Below are 22,094 nucleotides of genomic sequence, written 5' to 3'. Positions count from 1 at the left end.
TTTTATCTTTATTCAACTTCCATTTTTATTCATTTTCCTTTTTTAATTCAATTTCCTTTTTTATTTAATTTCCAAATAGATCGTTAAAATATAGTAGTTTCTCTAATGGACTTCCATTGTTAATTTTATGCAACTTGCATTTTTATTCAATTTCATTTTTATTCAACTTACTTTTTTATTTAATTTCCAAATCGATCGTTAGGCTATAGTGTTTTCTTGATTGAACTTCCATTTTTATTTTTATTCAATTCACTATTCTATTCCATTTTCTTCTTTATTTAATTTCCAAATAGATCGTTAAAGTATAGTGGTTTCTTGAATGAACTTCCATTTTTAATTTTATGCAACTTCCATTTTTATTTTTTTTCAACTTCCATTTTTATTCATTTTCCTTTATTAATTCAATTTCCATTTTTATTTAATTTCTAAATAGATCGTTAAGGTATAGTAGTTTCTCTAATGAACTTCCATTATTAAATTTATGCAACTTCCATTCTTATTCAATTTCAATTTTATTCAACTTCCTTTTTTATTTAATTTCCAAATAGATCGTTAAGTTGTAGTGTTTTCTTGAATGAACTTCCATTTTTATTTTTATTCAATTCACTTTTCTATTCAATTTTCTTTTTTATTTAATTTCCAAATAGATCGTTAAGGTATAGTGGTTTCTTGAATGAACTTCCATTTTTAATTTTATGCAACTTCCATTTTTATCTTTATTCAACTTCCATTTTTATTCATTTTCCTTTTTTAATTCAATTTCCTTTTTTATTTAATTTCCAAATAGATCGTTAAGGTATATTAGTTTCTCTAATGAACTTCCGTTATTAATTTTATGCAACTTCCATTTTTATTCAAAATCATTTTTATTCAACTTCCTTTTTTTATTTTATTTCCAAATAGATCGTTAAGATGTAGTGTTTTCTCGAATGAACTTCCTTTTTTATTTTTATTCAATTTCCTTTCTATTCAATTTTTTTTTATTTAATTTCCAAATAGATCCTTAAGATATAGTAGTTTCTTGAATGAACTTCCATTTTTATCTTTATTCAACTTCCACTTTTATTCATTTTCCTTTTTTAATTCAATTTCCTTTTTTATTTAATTTCCAAATAGATCGTTAAGGTGTAGTAGTTTCTCTAATGAACTTCCGTTATTAATTTTATGCAACTTCCATTTTTATTCAATTTCATTTTTATTCAACTTCCTTTTTTATTAAATTTCCAAATAGATCGTTAAGTTGTAGTGTTTTCTCAAATGAACTTCCATTTTTATGTTTATTCAATTCACTTTTCTATCTAATTTTCTTTTTTATTTAATTTCCAAATAGATCCTTAAGGTATAGTGGTTTCTTGAATGAACTTCCATTTTTAATTTTATGCAACTTCCATTTTCATCTTTATTCAACTTCTATTTTTATTCATTTCCCTTTTTTAATTCAATTACCTTTTTTATTTAATTTCCAAATAGATCGTTAAGGTATAGTAGTTTCTCTAATGAACTTCCGTTATTAATTTTATGCAACTTCCATTTCTATTCAATTTCATTTTTATTCAACTTCCTTTTTTATTCAATTTCCAAATAGATCGTTAAGTTGTAGTGTTTTCTTGAATGAACTTCCATTTTTATTTTTATTCAATTCACTTTTCTATTCAATTTTCTTTTTTATTTAATTTCCAAATAGATCGTTAAGGTATAGCGGTTTCTTGAATGAACTTCCATTTTTAATTTTATGCAACTTCCATTTTTATCTTTATTCAACTTCCATTTTTATTCATTTTCCTGTTTTAATTCAATTTTCTTTTTTATTTAATTTCCAAATAAATCGTTAAGATATAGTAGTTTCTCTAATTGACTTCCCATGTTAATTTTATGCAACTTGCATTTTTATTGAACTTCCTTTTTTATTTAATTTCCAAATAGATCGTTAGGCTGTAGTGTTTTGTAGATTGAACTTCCATTTTTATTTTTATTCAATTTCCTTTTCTATTCAATTTCCTTTTTTATTTAATTTCTAAGTAGATCGTTAAGGTATAGTGGTTTCTTGAATGAACTTCCATTTTTAATTTTATACAACTTCCATTTTTATTTTTATTCAACTTCCATTTTTTTTCATTTTCCTTTTTTAATTCAATTTCTTTTTTTTATTTAATTTCCAAACAGATCGTTAAGGTATAGTAGTTTCTCTAATGAAGTTCCGCTATTAATTTTATGCAACTTCCATTTTTATTCAATTTCATTTTTATTCAACTTCCTTTTTTATTCAATTTCCAAATAGATCGTTAAGTTGTAGTGTTTTCTTGAATGAACTTCCATTTTTATTTTTATTCAATTCACTTTTCTATTCAATTTTCTTTTTTATTTAATTTCCAATTAGATCGTTAAGGTATAGTGGTTTCTTGAATGAACTTCGATTTTTAATTTTATGCAACTTTAATTTTTATTTTTATTCAACTTCCATTTTTATTCATTTTCCCTTTTTAATTCAATTTCCATTTTTATTTAATTTCCAAATAGATCGTTAAGGTATAGTAGTAGTCTCTAATGAACTTCCATTATTAAATTTATGCAACTTCCATTCTCATTCAATTTCATTTTTATTCAACTTCCTTTTTCATTTAATTTCCCAATAGATCGTTAAGGCATACTGGTTTCTTGAATGAACTTCCATTTTTAATTTTATGCAACTTCCATTTTTATTTTTATTCAACTTTCATTTTTATTCATTTTCCTTTTTTAATTGAATTTCCATTTTTATTTAATTTCCAAACGGATCGTTAAGATATAGTAGTTTCTCTAATGAACTTTCATTTTTAATTTTATACAACTTCCATTTTTATTTTTATTCAACTTCCTTTTTTTTTCATTTTCCTTTTTTAATTCAATTTCTTTTTTATTTAATTTCCAAATAGATCGTTAAGGTATGCTAGTTTCTCTAATGAACTTCCGTTATTAATTTTATGCAACTTCCATTTTTTTTCAATTTCATTTTTATTCAACTTCCTTTTTTATTCAATTTCCAAATAGATCGTTAAGTTGTAGTGTTTTCTTGAATGAACTTCCATTTTTATTTTTATTCAATTCACTTTTCTATTCAATTTTATTTTTTATTTAATTTCCAAATAGATCGTTAAGGTATAGTGGTTTCTTGAATGAACTTCCATTTTTAATTTTATACAACTTCCATTTTAATCTTTATTCAACTTACATTTTTATTTATTTTCCTTTTTTAATTCAATTTCCTTTTTTATTTAATTTCCAAATAGATCGTTAAGGTATAGTAGTTTCTCTAATGAACTTCCATTATTAATTTTCTGCACCTTCCATTTTTATTCAATTTCATTTTTATTGAACTTCCTTTTTTATTTAATTTCCAAATAGATCGTTAAGTTGTAGTGTTTTCTTGAATGAACTTCCATTTTTATTTTTATTCAATTCACTTTTCTATTCAAATTTCTTTTTTATTTAATTTCCAAATAGATCCTTAAGGTATAGTGGTTTCTTGAATGAACCTCCATTTTTAATTTTATGCAACTTCCATTATTATCTTTTTTCAATTTCTATTTTTATTCATTTTCCTTTTTTAATTCAATTTCCTTTTTTATTTAATATCCGAATAGATCGTTAAGGTATAGTACTTTCTCTAATGAACTTCCGTTATTAATTTTATGCAACTTTCATTTTTATTCAATTTCATTTTTATTCAACTTCTTTTTTTATTCTATTTCCAAATAGATCGTTAAGTTGTAGTGTTTTCTTGAATGAACTTCAATTTTTTTTTTATTCAATTCACTTTTCTATTCAATTTTCATTTTTATTTAATTTCCAAATAGATCGTTAAGGTATAGCGGTTTCTTGAATGAACTTCCATTTTTAATTTTATGCAACTTCCATTTTAAACTTTATTCAACTTACATTTTTATTTATTTTCCTTTTTTAATTCAATTTCCTTTTTTATTTAATTTCCAAATAGATCGTTAAGGTATAGTAGTTTCTCTAATGAACTTCCGTTATTAATTTTCTGCAACTTCCATTTTTATTTAATTTCATTTTTATTCAACTTCCTTTTTTATTTAATTTCGAAATAAATCGTTAAGTTATAGTGTTTTCTTGAATGAACTTCCATTTTTATTATTATTCAATTCACTTTTCAATTCAATTTCCTTTTTTATTTAATTTCCAAGTAGATCGTTAAGGTATAGTGGTTTCTTGAATGAACTTCCATTTTTAATTTTATGCAACTTCCATTTTTATCTTTATTCAACTTCCATTTTTATTCATTTTCCTTTTTTAATTCAATTTCCATTTTTATTTAATTTCCAAATAGATCGTTAAGGTATTGTAGTTTCTCTAATGAACTTCCATTATTAATTTTATGCAACTTCCATTTTTGTTCAATTTCAATTTTATTCAACTTCTTTTTTTATTTAATTTCCAAATAGATCATTAAGTTATAGTGTTTTCTTGAATGAACTTCCATTTTTATTTTTATTCAATTTCCTTTTCTATTCAATTTCCTTTTTTATTTAATTTCCAAATAGATCGTTAAGGTATACTGGTTTCTTAAATGAACTTCCATTTTTAATTTTATGCAACTTCCATTTTTATTTTTATTCAACTTCCATTTTTATTCTTTTTCCTTTTTTAATTGAATTTCCATTTTTATTTAATTTCCAAATAGAACGTTAAGATATAGTAGTTTCTCTAATCAACTTCCATTGTTAATTTTATGCAACTTGCATTTTTAATTTTATTCAACTTCCTTTTTTATTTAATTTCCAAATAGATCGTTAAGTTGTAGTGTTTTCTTGAAAGAACTTCCATTTTTATTTTTATTAAATTTCCTTTTTTATTTAATTTCCAAATAGATCGTTAAGGTATAGTGGTTTCTTGAATGAACTTCTATTTTTAATTTTATGCAACTTCCATTTTTATTTTTATTCAACTTCCATTTTTATTCATTTTCCTTTTTTAATTCAATTTCCATTTTTATTTAATTTCCAAATAGATCGTTAGGGTATAATAGTTTCTCTAATGAACTTCCATTATTAATTTTCTGAAACTTCCATTTTTATTTTTATTCAATTCACATTTCTATTCAATTTTCTTTTTTATTTAATTTCCAAATAGATCGTTAAGTTATAGTGGTTTCTTGAATGAACTTCCATTTTTAATTTTGTGCAACTTCCATTTTTATTTTTAGTCAACTTTCATTTTTATTCATTTCCCTTTTTTAATTCAATATCCATTTTTATTTAATTTCCAAATAGATCGTGAAGGTATAGTATATTCTCTAATGAACTTCCATTTTTAATTTTCTGCAACTTCCATTTTTATTCAATTTCATTTTTATTCAACTTCCTTTTTTATTTAATTTCCAAATAGATCGTTAAGTTGTAGTATTTTCTTGAATGAACTTCCATTTTTATTTATATTCAATTTCCTTTTCTATTCAATTTCCTTTTTTATTTAATTTCCAAATAGATCGTTAAGGTCCAGTGATTTTTTGAATGAACTTCCATTTTTAATTTTATGCAACTCCCATTTTTATTTTTATTCAACTTCCATTTCTATTCATTTTCCTTTTTTAATTCAATTTCCATTTTTATTTAATTTCCAAATAGATCGTGAAGGTATAGTAGTTTCTCTAATGAACTTCCATTATTAAATTTATGCAACTTCCATTCTTATTCAATTTCGTTTTTATTCAACTTCCTTTTTTATTTAATTTCCAAATAGATCGTTAAGGTATACTGGTTTCTTAAATGAACTTCCATTTTTAATTTTATACAACTTCCATTTTTATTTTTATTCAACTTCCATTTTTATTCTTTTTCCTTTTTTAATTGAATTTCCATTTTTATTTAATTTCCAAATGGAACGTTAAGATATAGTAGTTTCTCTAATCAACTTCCATTGTTAATTTTATGCAACTTGCATTTTTAATTTTATTCAACTTCCTTTTTTATTTAATTTGCAAATAGATCGTTAAGTTGTAGTGTTTTCTTGAATGAACTTCCTTTTTTATTTTTATTCAATTTCCTTCTTTGTTTAATTTCCAAATAGATCGTTAAGGTATAGTGGTTTCTTGAATGAACTTCTATTTTTAATTTTATGCAACTTCCATTTTTATTTTTATTCAACTTCCATTTTTATTCATTTTACTTTTTTAATTCAATTTCCATTTTTATTTAATTTCCAAATAGATCGTTAAGGTATAATAGTTTCTCTAATGAACTTCCATTATTAATTTTCTGAAACTTCCATTTTTATTTTTATTCAATTCACATTTCTACTCAATTTTCTTTTTTATTTAATTTCCAAATAGATCGTTAAGTTATAGTGGTTTCTTGAATGAACTTCCATTTTTAATTTTGTGCAACTTCCATTTTTATTTTTAGTCAACTTTCATTTTTATTCGTTTCCCTTTTTTAATTCAATATCCATTTTTATTTAATTTCCAAATAGATCGTTAAGGTATAGTAGTTTCTCTAATGAACTTCCATTTTTAATTTTCTGCAACTTCCATTTTTATTCAATTTCATTTTTATTCAACTTCCTTTTTTATTTAATTTCCAAATAGATCGTTAAGTTTTAGTATTTTCTTGAATGAACTTCCATTTTTATTTATATTCAATTTCCTTTTCTATTCAATTTTCTTTTTTATTTAATTTCCAAATAGATCGTTAAGGTCTAGTGATTTTTTGAATGAACTACCATTTTTAATTTTATGCAACTCCCATTTTTATTTTTATTCAACTTCCATTTTTATTCATTTTCCTTTTTTAATTCAATTTCCATTTTTATTTAATTTCCAAATAGATCGTCAAGGTATAGTAGTTTCTCTAATGAACTTCCATTATTAAATTTATGCAACTTCCATTCTTATTCAATTTCATTTTTATTCAACTTCCTTTTTTATTTAATTTCCAAATAGATCGTTAAGGTCTACTGGTTTCTTAAATGAACTTCCATTTTTAATTTTATGCAACTTCCATTTTTATTTTTATTCAACTTCCATTGTTAATTTTATGCAACTTGCATTTTTAATTTTATTCAACATCCTTTTTTATTTAATTTCCCAATAGATCGTTTAGTTGTAGTGTTTTCTGGAATGAACTTCCATTTTTATTTTTATTCAATTTCCTTTTTTATTTAATTTCCAAATAGATCGTTAAGGTATAGTGGTTTCTTGAATGAACTTCCTTTTTTAATTTTATGCAACTTCCATTTTTATTTTTATTCAACTTCCATTTTTATTCATTTTTCTTTTTTAATTCAATTTCCATTTTTATTTAATTTCCAAATAGATCGTTAAGGTATAATAGTTTCTCTAATGAACTTCCATTATTAATTTTCTGAAATTTCCATTTTTATTTTTATTCAATTCACATTTCTATTCAATTTTCTTTTTCATTTAATTTCCAAATAGATCGTTAAGGTATAGTGGTTTCTTGAGTGAACTTCCATTTTTAATTTTATGCAACTTCCATTTTTATTTTTAGTCAACTTTCATTTTTATGCATTTCCCTTTTTTAATTCAATATCCATTTTTATTTAATTTCCAAATAGATCGTGAAGGTATAGTATATTCTCTAATGAACTTCCATTTTTAATTTTCTGCAACTTCCATTTTTATTCAATTTCATTTTTATTCAACTTCCTTTTTTATTTAATTTCCAAATAGATCGTTAAGTTGTAGTATTTTCTTGAATGAACTTCCATTTTTATTTATATTCAATTTCCTTTTCTATTCAATTTCCTTTTTTATTTAATTTCCAAATAGATCGTTAAGGTCCAGTGATTTTTTGAATGAACTTCCATTTTTAATTTTATGCAACTCCCATTTTTATTTTTATTCAACTTCCATTTCTATTCATTTTCCTTTTTTAATTCAATTTCCATTTTTATTTAATTTCCAAATAGATCGTGAAGGTATAGTAGTTTCTCTAATGAACTTCCATTATTAAATTTATGCAACTTCCATTCTTATTCAATTTCGTTTTTATTCGACTTCCTTTTTTATTTAATTTCCAAATAGATCGTTAAGGTATACTGGTTTCTTAAATGAACTTCCATTTTTAATTTTATGCAACTTCCATTTTTATTTTTATTCAACTTCCATTTTTATTCTTTTTCCTTTTTTAATTGAATTTCCATTTTTATTTAATTTCCAAATGGAACGTTAAGATATAGTAGTTTCTCTAATCAACTTCCATTGTTAATTTTATGCAACTTGCATTTTTAATTTTATTCAACTTCCTTTTTTATTTAATTTGCAAATAGATCGTTAAGTTGTAGTGTTTTCTTGAATGAACTTCCTTTTTTATTTTTATTCAATTTCCTTCTTTGTTTAATTTCCAAATAGATCGTTAAGGTATAGTGGTTTCTTGAATGAACTTCTATTTTTAATTTTATGCAACTTCCATTTTTATTTTTATTCAACTTCCATTTTTATTCATTTTACTTTTTTAATTCAATTTCCATTTTTATTTAATTTCCAAATAGATCGTTAAGGTATAATAGTTTCTCTAATGAACTTCCATTATTAATTTTCTGAAACTTCCATTTTTATTTTTATTCAATTCACATTTCTACTCAATTTTCTTTTTTATTTAATTTGCAAATAGATCGTTAAGGTATACTGGTTTCTTAAATGAACTTCCATTTTTAATTTTATGCAACTTCCATTTTTATTTTTATTCAACTTCCATTTTTATTCTTTTTCCTTTTTTAATTGAATTTCCATTTTTATTTAATTTCCAAATAGAACGTTAAGATATAGTAGTTTCTCTAATCAACTTCCATTGTTAATTTTATGCAACTTGCATTTTTAATTTTATTCAACTTCCTTTTTTATTTAATTTCCAAATAGATCGTTAAGTTGTAGTGTTTTCTTGAAAGAACTTCCATTTTTATTTTTATTAAATTTCCTTTTTTATTTAATTTCCAAATAGATCGTTAAGGTATAGTGGTTTCTTGAATGAACTTCTATTTTTAATTTTATGCAACTTCCATTTTTATTTTTATTCAACTTCCATTTTTATTCATTTTCCTTTTTTAATTCAATTTCCATTTTTATTTAATTTCCAAATAGATCGTTAGGGTATAATAGTTTCTCTAATGAACTTCCATTATTAATTTTCTGAAACTTCCATTTTTATTTTTATTCAATTCACATTTCTATTCAATTTTCTTTTTTATTTAATTTCCAAATAGATCGTTAAGTTATAGTGGTTTCTTGAATGAACTTCCATTTTTAATTTTGTGCAACTTCCATTTTTATTTTTAGTCAACTTTCATTTTTATTCATTTCCCTTTTTTAATTCAATATCCATTTTTATTTAATTTCCAAATAGATCGTGAAGGTATAGTATATTCTCTAATGAACTTCCATTTTTAATTTTCTGCAACTTCCATTTTTATTCAATTTCATTTTTATTCAACTTCCTTTTTTATTTAATTTCCAAATAGATCGTTAAGTTGTAGTATTTTCTTGAATGAACTTCCATTTTTATTTATATTCAATTTCCTTTTCTATTCAATTTCCTTTTTTATTTAATTTCCAAATAGATCGTTAAGGTCCAGTGATTTTTTGAATGAACTTCCATTTTTAATTTTATGCAACTCCCATTTTTATTTTTATTCAACTTCCATTTCTATTCATTTTCCTTTTTTAATTCAATTTCCATTTTTATTTAATTTCCAAATAGATCGTGAAGGTATAGTAGTTTCTCTAATGAACTTCCATTATTAAATTTATGCAACTTCCATTCTTATTCAATTTCGTTTTTATTCGACTTCCTTTTTTATTTAATTTCCAAATAGATCGTTAAGGTATACTGGTTTCTTAAATGAACTTCCATTTTTAATTTTATGCAACTTCCATTTTTATTTTTATTCAACTTCCATTTTTATTCTTTTTCCTTTTTTAATTGAATTTCCATTTTTATTTAATTTCCAAATGGAACGTTAAGATATAGTAGTTTCTCTAATCAACTTCCATTGTTAATTTTATGCAACTTGCATTTTTAATTTTATTCAACTTCCTTTTTTATTTAATTTGCAAATAGATCGTTAAGTTGTAGTGTTTTCTTGAATGAACTTCCTTTTTTATTTTTATTCAATTTCCTTCTTTGTTTAATTTCCAAATAGATCGTTAAGGTATAGTGGTTTCTTGAATGAACTTCTATTTTTAATTTTATGCAACTTCCATTTTTATTTTTATTCAACTTCCATTTTTATTCATTTTACTTTTTTAATTCAATTTCCATTTTTATTTAATTTCCAAATAGATCGTTAAGGTATAATAGTTTCTCTAATGAACTTCCATTATTAATTTTCTGAAACTTCCATTTTTATTTTTATTCAATTCACATTTCTACTCAATTTTCTTTTTTATTTAATTTCCAAATAGATCGTTAAGGTATACTGGTTTCTTAAATGAACTTCCATTTTTAATTTTATGCAACTTCCATTTTTATTTTTATTCAACTTCCATTTTTATTCTTTTTCCTTTTTTAATTGAATTTCCATTTTTATTTAATTTCCAAATAGAACGTTAAGATATAGTAGTTTCTCTAATCAACTTCCATTGTTAATTTTATGCAACTTGCATTTTTAATTTTATTCAACTTCCTTTTTTATTTAATTTCCAAATAGATCGTTAAGTTGTAGTGTTTTCTTGAAAGAACTTCCATTTTTATTTTTATTAAATTTCCTTTTTTATTTAATTTCCAAATAGATCGTTAAGGTATAGTGGTTTCTTGAATGAACTTCTATTTTTAATTTTATGCAACTTCCATTTTTATTTTTATTCAACTTCCATTTTTATTCATTTTCCTTTTTTAATTCAATTTCCATTTTTATTTAATTTCCAAATAGATCGTTAGGGTATAATAGTTTCTCTAATGAACTTCCATTATTAATTTTCTGAAACTTCCATTTTTATTTTTATTCAATTCACATTTCTATTCAATTTTCTTTTTTATTTAATTTCCAAATAGATCGTTAAGTTATAGTGGTTTCTTGAATGAACTTCCATTTTTAATTTTGTGCAACTTCCATTTTTATTTTTAGTCAACTTTCATTTTTATTCATTTCCCTTTTTTAATTCAATATCCATTTTTATTTAATTTCCAAATAGATCGTGAAGGTATAGTATATTCTCTAATGAACTTCCATTTTTAATTTTCTGCAACTTCCATTTTTATTCAATTTCATTTTTATTCAACTTCCTTTTTTATTTAATTTCCAAATAGATCGTTAAGTTGTAGTATTTTCTTGAATGAACTTCCATTTTTATTTATATTCAATTTCCTTTTCTATTCAATTTCCTTTTTTATTTAATTTCCAAATAGATCGTTAAGGTCCAGTGATTTTTTGAATGAACTTCCATTTTTAATTTTATGCAACTCCCATTTTTATTTTTATTCAACTTCCATTTCTATTCATTTTCCTTTTTTAATTCAATTTCCATTTTTATTTAATTTCCAAATAGATCGTGAAGGTATAGTAGTTTCTCTAATGAACTTCCATTATTAAATTTATGCAACTTCCATTCTTATTCAATTTCGTTTTTATTCGACTTCCTTTTTTATTTAATTTCCAAATAGATCGTTAAGGTATACTGGTTTCTTAAATGAACTTCCATTTTTAATTTTATGCAACTTCCATTTTTATTTTTATTCAACTTCCATTTTTATTCTTTTTCCTTTTTTAATTGAATTTCCATTTTTATTTAATTTCCAAATGGAACGTTAAGATATAGTAGTTTCTCTAATCAACTTCCATTGTTAATTTTATGCAACTTGCATTTTTAATTTTATTCAACTTCCTTTTTTATTTAATTTGCAAATAGATCGTTAAGTTGTAGTGTTTTCTTGAATGAACTTCCTTTTTTATTTTTATTCAATTTCCTTCTTTGTTTAATTTCCAAATAGATCGTTAAGGTATAGTGGTTTCTTGAATGAACTTCTATTTTTAATTTTATGCAACTTCCATTTTTATTTTTATTCAACTTCCATTTTTATTCATTTTACTTTTTTAATTCAATTTCCATTTTTATTTAATTTCCAAATAGATCGTTAAGGTATAATAGTTTCTCTAATGAACTTCCATTATTAATTTTCTGAAACTTCCATTTTTATTTTTATTCAATTCACATTTCTACTCAATTTTCTTTTTTATTTAATTTCCAAATAGATCGTTAAGTTATAGTGGTTTCTTGAATGAACTTCCATTTTTAATTTTGTGCAACTTCCATTTTTATTTTTAGTCAACTTTCATTTTTATTCGTTTCCCTTTTTTAATTCAATATCCATTTTTATTTAATTTCCAAATAGATCGTTAAGGTATAGTAGTTTCTCTAATGAACTTCCATTTTTAATTTTCTGCAACTTCCATTTTTATTCAATTTCATTTTTATTCAACTTCCTTTTTTATTTAATTTCCAAATAGATCGTTAAGTTTTAGTATTTTCTTGAATGAACTTCCATTTTTATTTATATTCAATTTCCTTTTCTATTCAATTTTCTTTTTTATTTAATTTCCAAATAGATCGTTAAGGTCTAGTGATTTTTTGAATGAACTACCATTTTTAATTTTATGCAACTCCCATTTTTATTTTTATTCAACTTCCATTTTTATTCATTTTCCTTTTTTAATTCAATTTCCATTTTTATTTAATTTCCAAATAGATCGTCAAGGTATAGTAGTTTCTCTAATGAACTTCCATTATTAAATTTATGCAACTTCCATTCTTATTCAATTTCATTTTTATTCAACTTCCTTTTTTATTTAATTTCCAAATAGATCGTTAAGGTCTACTGGTTTCTTAAATGAACTTCCATTTTTAATTTTATGCAACTTCCATTTTTATTTTTATTCAACTTCCATTGTTAATTTTATGCAACTTGCATTTTTAATTTTATTCAACATCCTTTTTTATTTAATTTCCCAATAGATCGTTTAGTTGTAGTGTTTTCTGGAATGAACTTCCATTTTTATTTTTATTCAATTTCCTTTTTTATTTAATTTCCAAATAGATCGTTAAGGTATAGTGGTTTCTTGAATGAACTTCCTTTTTTAATTTTATGCAACTTCCATTTTTATTTTTATTCAACTTCCATTTTTATTCATTTTTCTTTTTTAATTCAATTTCCATTTTTATTTAATTTCCAAATAGATCGTTAAGGTATAATAGTTTCTCTAATGAACTTCCATTATTAATTTTCTGAAATTTCCATTTTTATTTTTATTCAATTCACATTTCTATTCAATTTTCTTTTTCATTTAATTTCCAAATAGATCGTTAAGGTATAGTGGTTTCTTGAGTGAACTTCCATTTTTAATTTTATGCAACTTCCATTTTTATTTTTAGTCAACTTTCATTTTTATTCATTTCCCTTTTTTAATTCAATATCCATTTTTATTTAATTTCCAAATAGAACGTTAAGGTATAGTAGTTTCTCTAATGAACTTCCATTATTAATTTTCTGTAACTTCCATTTTTATTCAATTTCATTTTTATTCAACTTCCTTTTTTATTTAATTTCCAAATAGATCGTTAAGTTGTAGTATTTTCTTGAATGAACTTCCATTTTTATTTATATTCAATTTCCTTTTCTATTCAATTTCCTTTTTTATTTAATTTCCAAATAGATCGTTAAGGTCCAGTGATTTTTTGAATGAACTTCCATTTTTAATTTTATGCAACTCCCATTTTTATTTTTATTCAACTTCCATTTTTATTCATTTTCCTTTTTTAATTCAATTTCCATTTTTATTTAATTTCCAAATAGATCGTGAAGGTATAGTAGTTTCTCTAATGAACTTCCATTATTAAATTTATGCAACTTCCATTCTTATTCAATTTCGTTTTTATTCAACTTCCTTTTTTATTTAATTTCCAAATAGATCGTTAAGGTATACTGGTTTCTTAAATGAACTTCCATTTTTAATTTTATGCAACTTCCATTTTTATTTTTATTCAACTTCCATTTTTATTCTTTTTCCTTTTTTAATTGAATTTCCATTTTTATTTAATTTCCAAATGGAACGTTAAGATATAGTAGTTTCTCTAATCAACTTCCATTGTTAATTTTATGCAACTTGCATTTTTAATTTTATTCAACTTCCTTTTTTATTTAATTTGCAAATAGATCGTTAAGTTGTAGTGTTTTCTTGAATGAACTTCCATTTTTATTTTTATTCAATTTCCTTCTTTGTTTAATTTCCAAATAGATCGTTAAGGTATAGTGGTTTCTTGAATGAACTTCTATTTTTAATTTTACGCAACTTCCATTTTTATTTTTATTCAACTTCCATTTTTATTCATTTTCCTTTTTTAATTCAATTTCCATTTTTATTTAATTTCCAAATAGATCGTTAAGGTATAATAGTTTCTCTAATGAACTTCCATTATTAATTTTCTGAAACTTCCATTTTTATTTTTATTCAATTCACATTTCTACTCAATTTTCTTTTTTATTTAATTTCCAAATAGATCGTTAAGTTATAGTGGTTTCTTGAATGAACTTCCATTTTTAATTTTGTGCAACTTCCATTTTTATTTTTAGTCAACTTTCATTTTTATTCGTTTCCCTTTTTTAATTCAATATCCATTTTTATTTAATTTCCAAATAGAACGTTAAGGTATAGTATATTCTCTAATGAACTTCCATTTTTAATTTTCTGCAACTTCCATTTTTATTCAATTTCATTTTTATTCAACTTCCTTTTTTATTTAATTTCCAAATAGATCGTTAAGTTGTAGTATTTTCTTGAATGAACTTCCATTTTTATTTATATTCAATTTCCTTTTCTATTCAATTTCCTTTTTTATTTAATTTCCAAATAGATCGTTAAGGTCCAGTGATTTTTTGAATGAACTTCCATTTTTAATTTTATGCAACTCCCATTTTTATTTTTATTCAACTTCCATTTTTATTCATTTTCCTTTTTTAATTCAATTTCTATTTTTATTTAATTTCCAAATAGATCGTGAAGGTATAGTAGTTTCTCTAATGAACTTCCATTATTAAATTTATGCAACTTCCATTCTTATTCAATTTCGTTTTTATTCAACTTCCTTTTTTATTTAATTTCCAAATAGATCGTTAAGGTATACTGGTTTCTTAAATGAACTTCCATTTTTAATTTTATGCAACTTCCATTTTTAGTTTTATTCAACTTCCATTTTTATTCTTTTTCCTTTTTTAATTGAATTTCCATTTTTATTTAATTTCCAAATGGAACGTTAAGATATAGTAGTTTCTCTAATCAACTTCAATTGTTAATTTTATGCAACTTGCATTTTTAATTTTATTCAACTTCCTTTTTTATTTAATTTGCAAATAGATCGTTAAGTTGTAGTGTTTTCTTGAATGAACTTCCATTTTTATTTTTATTCAATTTCCTTCTTTGTTTAATTTCCAAATAGATCGTTAAGGTATAGTGGTTTCTTGAATGAACTTCTATTTTTAATTTTATGCAACTTCCATTTTTATTTTTATTCAACTTCCATTTTTATTCATTTTCCTTTTTTAATTCAATTTCCATTTTTATTTAATTTCCAAATAGATCGTTAAGGTATAATAGTTTCTCTAATGAACTTCCATTATTAATTTTCTGAAACTTCCATTTTTATTTTTATTCAATTCACATTTCTACTCAATTTTCTTTTTTATTTAATTTCCAAATAGATCGTTAAGTTATAGTGGTTTCTTGAATGAACTTCCATTTTTAATTTTGTGCAACTTCCATTTTTATTTTTAGTCAACTTTCATTTTTATTCGTTTCCCTTTTTTAATTCAATATCCATTTTTATTTAATTTCCAAATAGAACGTTAAGGTATAGTATATTCTCTAATGAACTTCCATTTTTAATTTTCTGCAACTTCCATTTTTATTCAATTTCATTTTTATTCAACTTCCTTTTTTATTTAATTTCCAAATAGATCGTTAAGTTGTAGTATTTTCTTGAATGAACTTCCATTTTTATTTATATTCAATTTCCTTTTCTATTCAATTTTCTTTTTTATTTAATTTCCAAATAGATCGTTAAGGTCCAGTGATTTTTTGAATGAACTTCCATTTTTAATTTTATGCAACTCCCATTTTTATTTTTATTCAACTTCCATTTTTATTCATTTTCCTTTTTTAATTCAATTTCCATTTTTATTTAATTTCCAAATAGATCGTGAAGGTATAGTAGTTTCTCTAATGAACTTCCATTATTAAATTTATGCAACTTCCATTCTTATTCAATTTCGTTTTTATTCAACTTCCTTTTTTATTTAATTTCCAAATAGATCGTTAAGGTATACTGGTTTCTTAAATGAACTTCCATTTTTAATTTTATGCAACTTCCATTTTTATTTTTATTCAACTTCCATTTTTATTCTTTTTCCTTTTTTAATTGAATTTCCATTTTTATTTAATTTCCAAATGGAACGTTAAGATATAGTAGTTTCTCTAATCAACTTCCATTGTTAATTTTATGCAACTTGCATTTTTAATTTTATTCAACTTCCTTTTTTATTTAATTTGCAAATAGATCGTTAAGTTGTAGTGTTTTCTTGAATGAACTTCCATTTTTATTTTTATTCAATTTCCTTCTTTGTTTAATTTCCAAATAGGTCGTTAAGGTATAGTGGTTTCTTGAATGAACTTCTATTTTTAATTTTATGCAACTTCCATTTTTATTTTTATTCAACTTCCATTTTTATTCATTTTCCTTTTTTAATTCAATTTCCATTTTTATTTAATTTCCAAATAGATCGTTAAGGTATAATAGTTTCTCTAATGAACTTCCATTATTAATTTTCTGAAACTTCCATTTTTATTTTTATTCAATTCACATTTCTACTCAATTTTCTTTTTTATTTAATTTCCAAATAGATCGTTAAGTTATAGTGGTTTCTTGAATGAACTTCCATTTTTAATTTTGTGCAACTTCCATTTTTATTTTTAGTCAACTTTCATTTTTATTCGTTTCCCTTTTTTAATTCAATATCCATTTTTATTTAATTTCCAAATAGATCGTTAAGGTATAGTAGTTTCTCTAATGAACTTCCATTTTTAATTTTCTGCAACTTCCATTTTTATTCAATTTCATTTTTATTCAACTTCCTTTTTTATTTAATTTCCAAATAGATCGTTAAGTTTTAGTATTTTCTTGAATGAACTTCCATTTTTATTTATATTCAATTTCCTTTTCTATTCAATTTTCTTTTTTATTTAATTTCCAAATAGATCGTTAAGGTCTAGTGATTTTTTGAATGAACTACCATTTTTAATTTTATGCAACTCCCATTTTTTTTTTTATTCAACTTCCATTTTTATTCATTTTCCTTTTTTAATTCAATTTCCATTTTTATTTAATTTCCAAATAGATCGTCAAGGTATAGTAGTTTCTCTAATGAACTTCCATTATTAAATTTATGCAACTTCCATTCTTATTCAATTTCATTTTTATTCAACTTCCTTTTTTATTTAATTTCCAAATAGATCGTTAAGGTCTACTGGTTTCTTAAATGAACTTCTATTTTTAATTTTATGCAACTTCCATTTTTATTTTTATTCAACTTCCATTGTTAATTTTATGCAACTTGCATTTTTAATTTTATTCAACATCCTTTTTTATTTAATTTCCCAATAGATCGTTTAGTTGTAGTGTTTTCTGGAATGAACTTCCATTTTTATTTTTATTCAATTTCCTTTTTTATTTAATTTCCAAATAGATCGTTAAGGTATAGTGGTTTCTTGAATGAACTTCCTTTTTTAATATTATGCAACTTCCATTTTTATTTTTATTCAACTTCCATTTTTATTCATTTTTCTTTTTTAATTCAATTTCCATTTTTATTTAATTTCCAAATAGATCGTTAAGGTATAATAGTTTCTCTAATGAACTTCCATTATTAATTTTCTGAAATTTCCATTTTTATTTTTATTCAATTCACATTTCTATTCAATTTTCTTTTTCATTTAATTTCCAAATAGATCGTTAAGGTATAGTGGTTTCTTGAGTGAACTTCCATTTTTAATTTTATGCAACTTCCATTTTTATTTTTAGTCAACTTTCATTTTTATTCATTTCCCTTTTTTAATTCAATATCCATTTTTATTTAATTTCCAAATAGAACGTTAAGGTATAGTAGTTTCTCTAATGAACTTCCATTATTAATTTTCTGTAACTTCCATTTTTATTCAATTTCATTTTTATTCAACTTCCTTTTTTATTTAATTTCCAAATAGATCGTTAAGTTGTAGTATTTTCTTGAATGAACTTCCATTTTTATTTATATTCAATTTCCTTTTCTATTCAATTTCCTTTTTTATTTAATTTCCAAATATATCGTTAAGGTCTAGTGATTTTTTGAATGAACTTCCATTTTTAATTTTATGCAACTCCCATTTTTATTTTTATTCAACTTTCATTTTTATTCATTTTCCTTTTTTAATTCAATTTCCATTTTTATTTAATTTCCAAATAGATCGTGAAGGTATAGTAGTTTCTCTAATGAACTTCCATTATTAAATTTATGCAACTTCCATTCTTATTCAATTTCGTTTTTATTCAACTTCCTTTTTTATTTAATTTCCAAATAGATCGTTAAGGTATACTGTTTTCTTAAATGAACTTCCATTTTTAATTTTATGCAACTTCCATTTTTATTTTTATTCAACTTCCATTGTTAATTTTATGCAACTTGCATTTTTAATTTTATTCAACTTCCTTTTTTATTTAATTTCCCAATAGATCGTTAAGTTGTAGTGTTTTCTTGAATGAACTTCCATTTTTATTTTTATTCAATTTCCTTTTTTATTTAATTTCCAGATAGATCGTTAAGGTATAGTGGTTTCTTGAATGAACTTCCTTTTTTAATTTTATGCAACTTCCATTTTTATTTTTATTCAACTTCCATTTTTATTCATTTTCCTTTTTTAATTCAATTTCCATTTTTATTTAATTTCCAAATAGATCGTTAAGGTATAATAGTTTCTCTAATGAACTTCCATTATTAATTTTCTGAAATTTCCATTTTTATTTTTAGTCAACTTTCATTTTTATTCATTTCCCTTTTTTAATTCAATATCCATTTTTATTTAATTTCCAAATAGATCGTTAAGGTATAGTAGTTTCTCTAATGAACTTCCATTATTAATTTTCTGTAACTTCCATTTTTATGCAATTTCGTTTTTATTCAACTTCCTTTTTTATTTAATTTCCAAATAGATCGTTAAGTTGTAGTATTTTCTTGAATGAACTTCCATTTTTATTTTTATTCAATTTCCTTTTCTATTCAATTTCTTTTTTTTTATTTAATTTCAAAATAGATCGTTAAGGTATAGTGGTTTCTTGAATGAACTTCCGTTTTTTATTTTATGCAACTTCCATTTTTATTTTTAGTCAACTTCTATTTTTATTCATTTTCCTTTTTTAATTCAATTTCCTTTTTTATTTAATTTCCAAATAGATCGTTAAGGTATAGTAGTTTCTCTATTGAACTTCCATTATTAATTTTATGCAACTTCCATTTTTATTCAATTTCATTTTTATTCAACGTCCTTTTTTATTTAATTTCCAACTAGATCGTTAAGTTGTAGTGTTTTCTTGAATGAACTTCCATTTTTATTTTTATTCAATTCACATTTCCATTCAATTTTCTTTTTTATTTAATTTCCAAATAGATCGTTAAGGTATAGTGGTTTCATGAATGAACTTCCATTTTTAATTTTATGCAACTTCCATTTTTATTTTTAGTCAACTTCCATTTTTATTCATTTTCCTTCTTTAATTCAATTTCCATTTTTATTTAATTTCCAAATAGATCGTTAAGGTATAGTAGTTTCTGTAATGAACTTCCATTATTAATTTTATGGAACTTCCATTTTTATTCAATTTCAATTTTATTCAACTTCCTTTTTTATTTAATTTCGAAATATATCGTTAAGTTGTAGTGTTTTCTTGAATGAACTTCCATTTTTATTTTCATTCAATTCGCTTTTCTATTCAATTTTCTTTTTTATTTAATTTCCAAATAGATCGTTAAGGTATAATGGTTTCTTGAATGAACTTCCATTTTTAATCTTATGCAACTTCCATTTTTATCTTTATTCAGCTTCCATTTTTATTCATTTTCCTTTTTCAATTCAATTTCCTTTTTTATTTAAATGGAAGTAGAATAAAGATAAATAAAAAAGGAAATTGACTGGAGATGGAAATTGAATAAAAATAGAAGTTGAATAAAAATAGAACTGGAAACTGCGTAAAATTAAACATGGAAGTTCATTCAAGAAAACCATTATACCTTAACAATCTATTTGGAAATTGAATAGAAAAGGAAATTTAAAAAAAATGGAAGTTGAATAAAAATAAAAATAAAAGTTGCATAAAATTAAAAATGGAAGGTCATTCACGAAACCACTACACCTTAACGATCAATTTGAAATGAAATAAGAAAGGAAATTCAATAGAAAAAGAAATTGAATAAAAATGGAAGTTGAATAAAAATAAAAAATCGAAGTTGCATAAAATTAAAAATGAAAGTTCATTCAAGAAACAACTATACCTTAACGATCTATTTGGAAATTAAATAAAAAAGGAAATTGAATAGAAAAGGAAATTGAATAAAAATGAAGGTGGAAAAAAAATAAAAATGGAAGTTGCATAAAATTAAAAATGGAAGTTCATTCAACAAACCACTACACTTTAACGATCTGTTGCGAAATTAAATAAAAAAGGAGATTGAATGGAGATGGAAATTGAATAAAAATAGAAGTTGAATAAAAATAGAAATAGAAACTGCATAAAATGAAACAAGGAAGTTCATTCAAGAGACCACTTATAGCGATCCCGGGTTTACCCTTGTTGTATAGTGATCCGGACATGTGTCCGTGGATGTTGGTAGTTGTTTAGTATCTTGTTTACATCCTTTCTTACTTTGTATTTGAGTTATAGGATGTGTTGAGCGGGTTTGTTACAGGTTGGTTGAGTTTAGAAACCAAAACTAGTTGCCCAGATTTTTTTTTGGCCTGTACGCTCGAGCGGAGGTGTTGGCGCTCGAGCGTAGATTACATCCATCCAGTATCTTGTTGTGCAGTGTTGTGAGCTCGAGCGTAGGGTTGGGAGCTCGAGCGGAGGCCTGGTTCTGCAAAAGTGCTGGGCGAGTGCATTCTGCGCTCGAGCGGGAGGTTGGCCGCTCGAGCGGAAGTCTGTGAGTGGCCGCTCGAGCGGGGTGTTTTACGCTCGAGCGGAAGACTGGGTTTAAGTCCCGAAATTGTGACTTTTCAAATCACTTTTTCACTTTCTCTTCTCTCTCTTACTTTTCCAAAAACACCATTGTTGAGTCTTTCTCTCTAGATACTACCTTCTCTCTAGGTTTTGATCTAGTAGGAGTGATTTACTCACCTTTGGCCTTTACAAAAAAGTTGTTGATCGTCGAGGGCTTCATTTTAATCTGAAAATCACGGGTTTTGGAGCACGTTGGGTTTTGGAGTCTTCTCCTTTGGGACTCCGAATTTGAGGTAGGGATAACCTACTCCTCTCTATGGGTTTTGTCTTTAAATTTTGGTATTTTGAGATGTTGGGCTTGGTTTGGTAATTTGTGAAAGTTTGGGGCTTTTGTGCAATTATACAAAAGTTGGGGTTTTATTCATAATAAACCTAGATGCATGTTTAGCATGAAAAAAATGGAATGATTGCTGAATCATTGAAGAAAATGGGACCTAAGGGTTGAAATGGTAATTATGGAAAATGGCCTAATTACATTGTTTAATTAATTGGGATAATTAATTGGTGAGAAATGAGGAAATGAAATGTTGATTGAATATCCATTTGCGCATTTATTTTCTGTTTTAGAAATAACTGCTTGGGGCTATCGGTGGAGGATAGTCGTGATTGTTGTAGACAATGTATGTTGATTAGGCAAACTGAAACTAATCAATGGAATGTGTTATGGAACTTGACAGTTGCTAGAATACATTAATTGTTTGTATTGTGTGATTGTATATAGAACCAATGTGTTTATATACGTTATGTGTAGAGGAGGAGATAGGGGATGTACTCCGCGGTTTAGGGGAAGATA

Source organism: Camellia sinensis, unplaced genomic scaffold, assembly GCF_055761805.1.
Source record: "Camellia sinensis isolate YWXY unplaced genomic scaffold, ASM5576180v1 Unanchor2, whole genome shotgun sequence".
NCBI classification, from domain to species: Eukaryota; Viridiplantae; Streptophyta; class Magnoliopsida; order Ericales; family Theaceae; genus Camellia; species Camellia sinensis.
The sequence above is the reverse complement of the archived record's forward strand: the minus strand, read 5'-3'. Positions refer to the sequence as shown.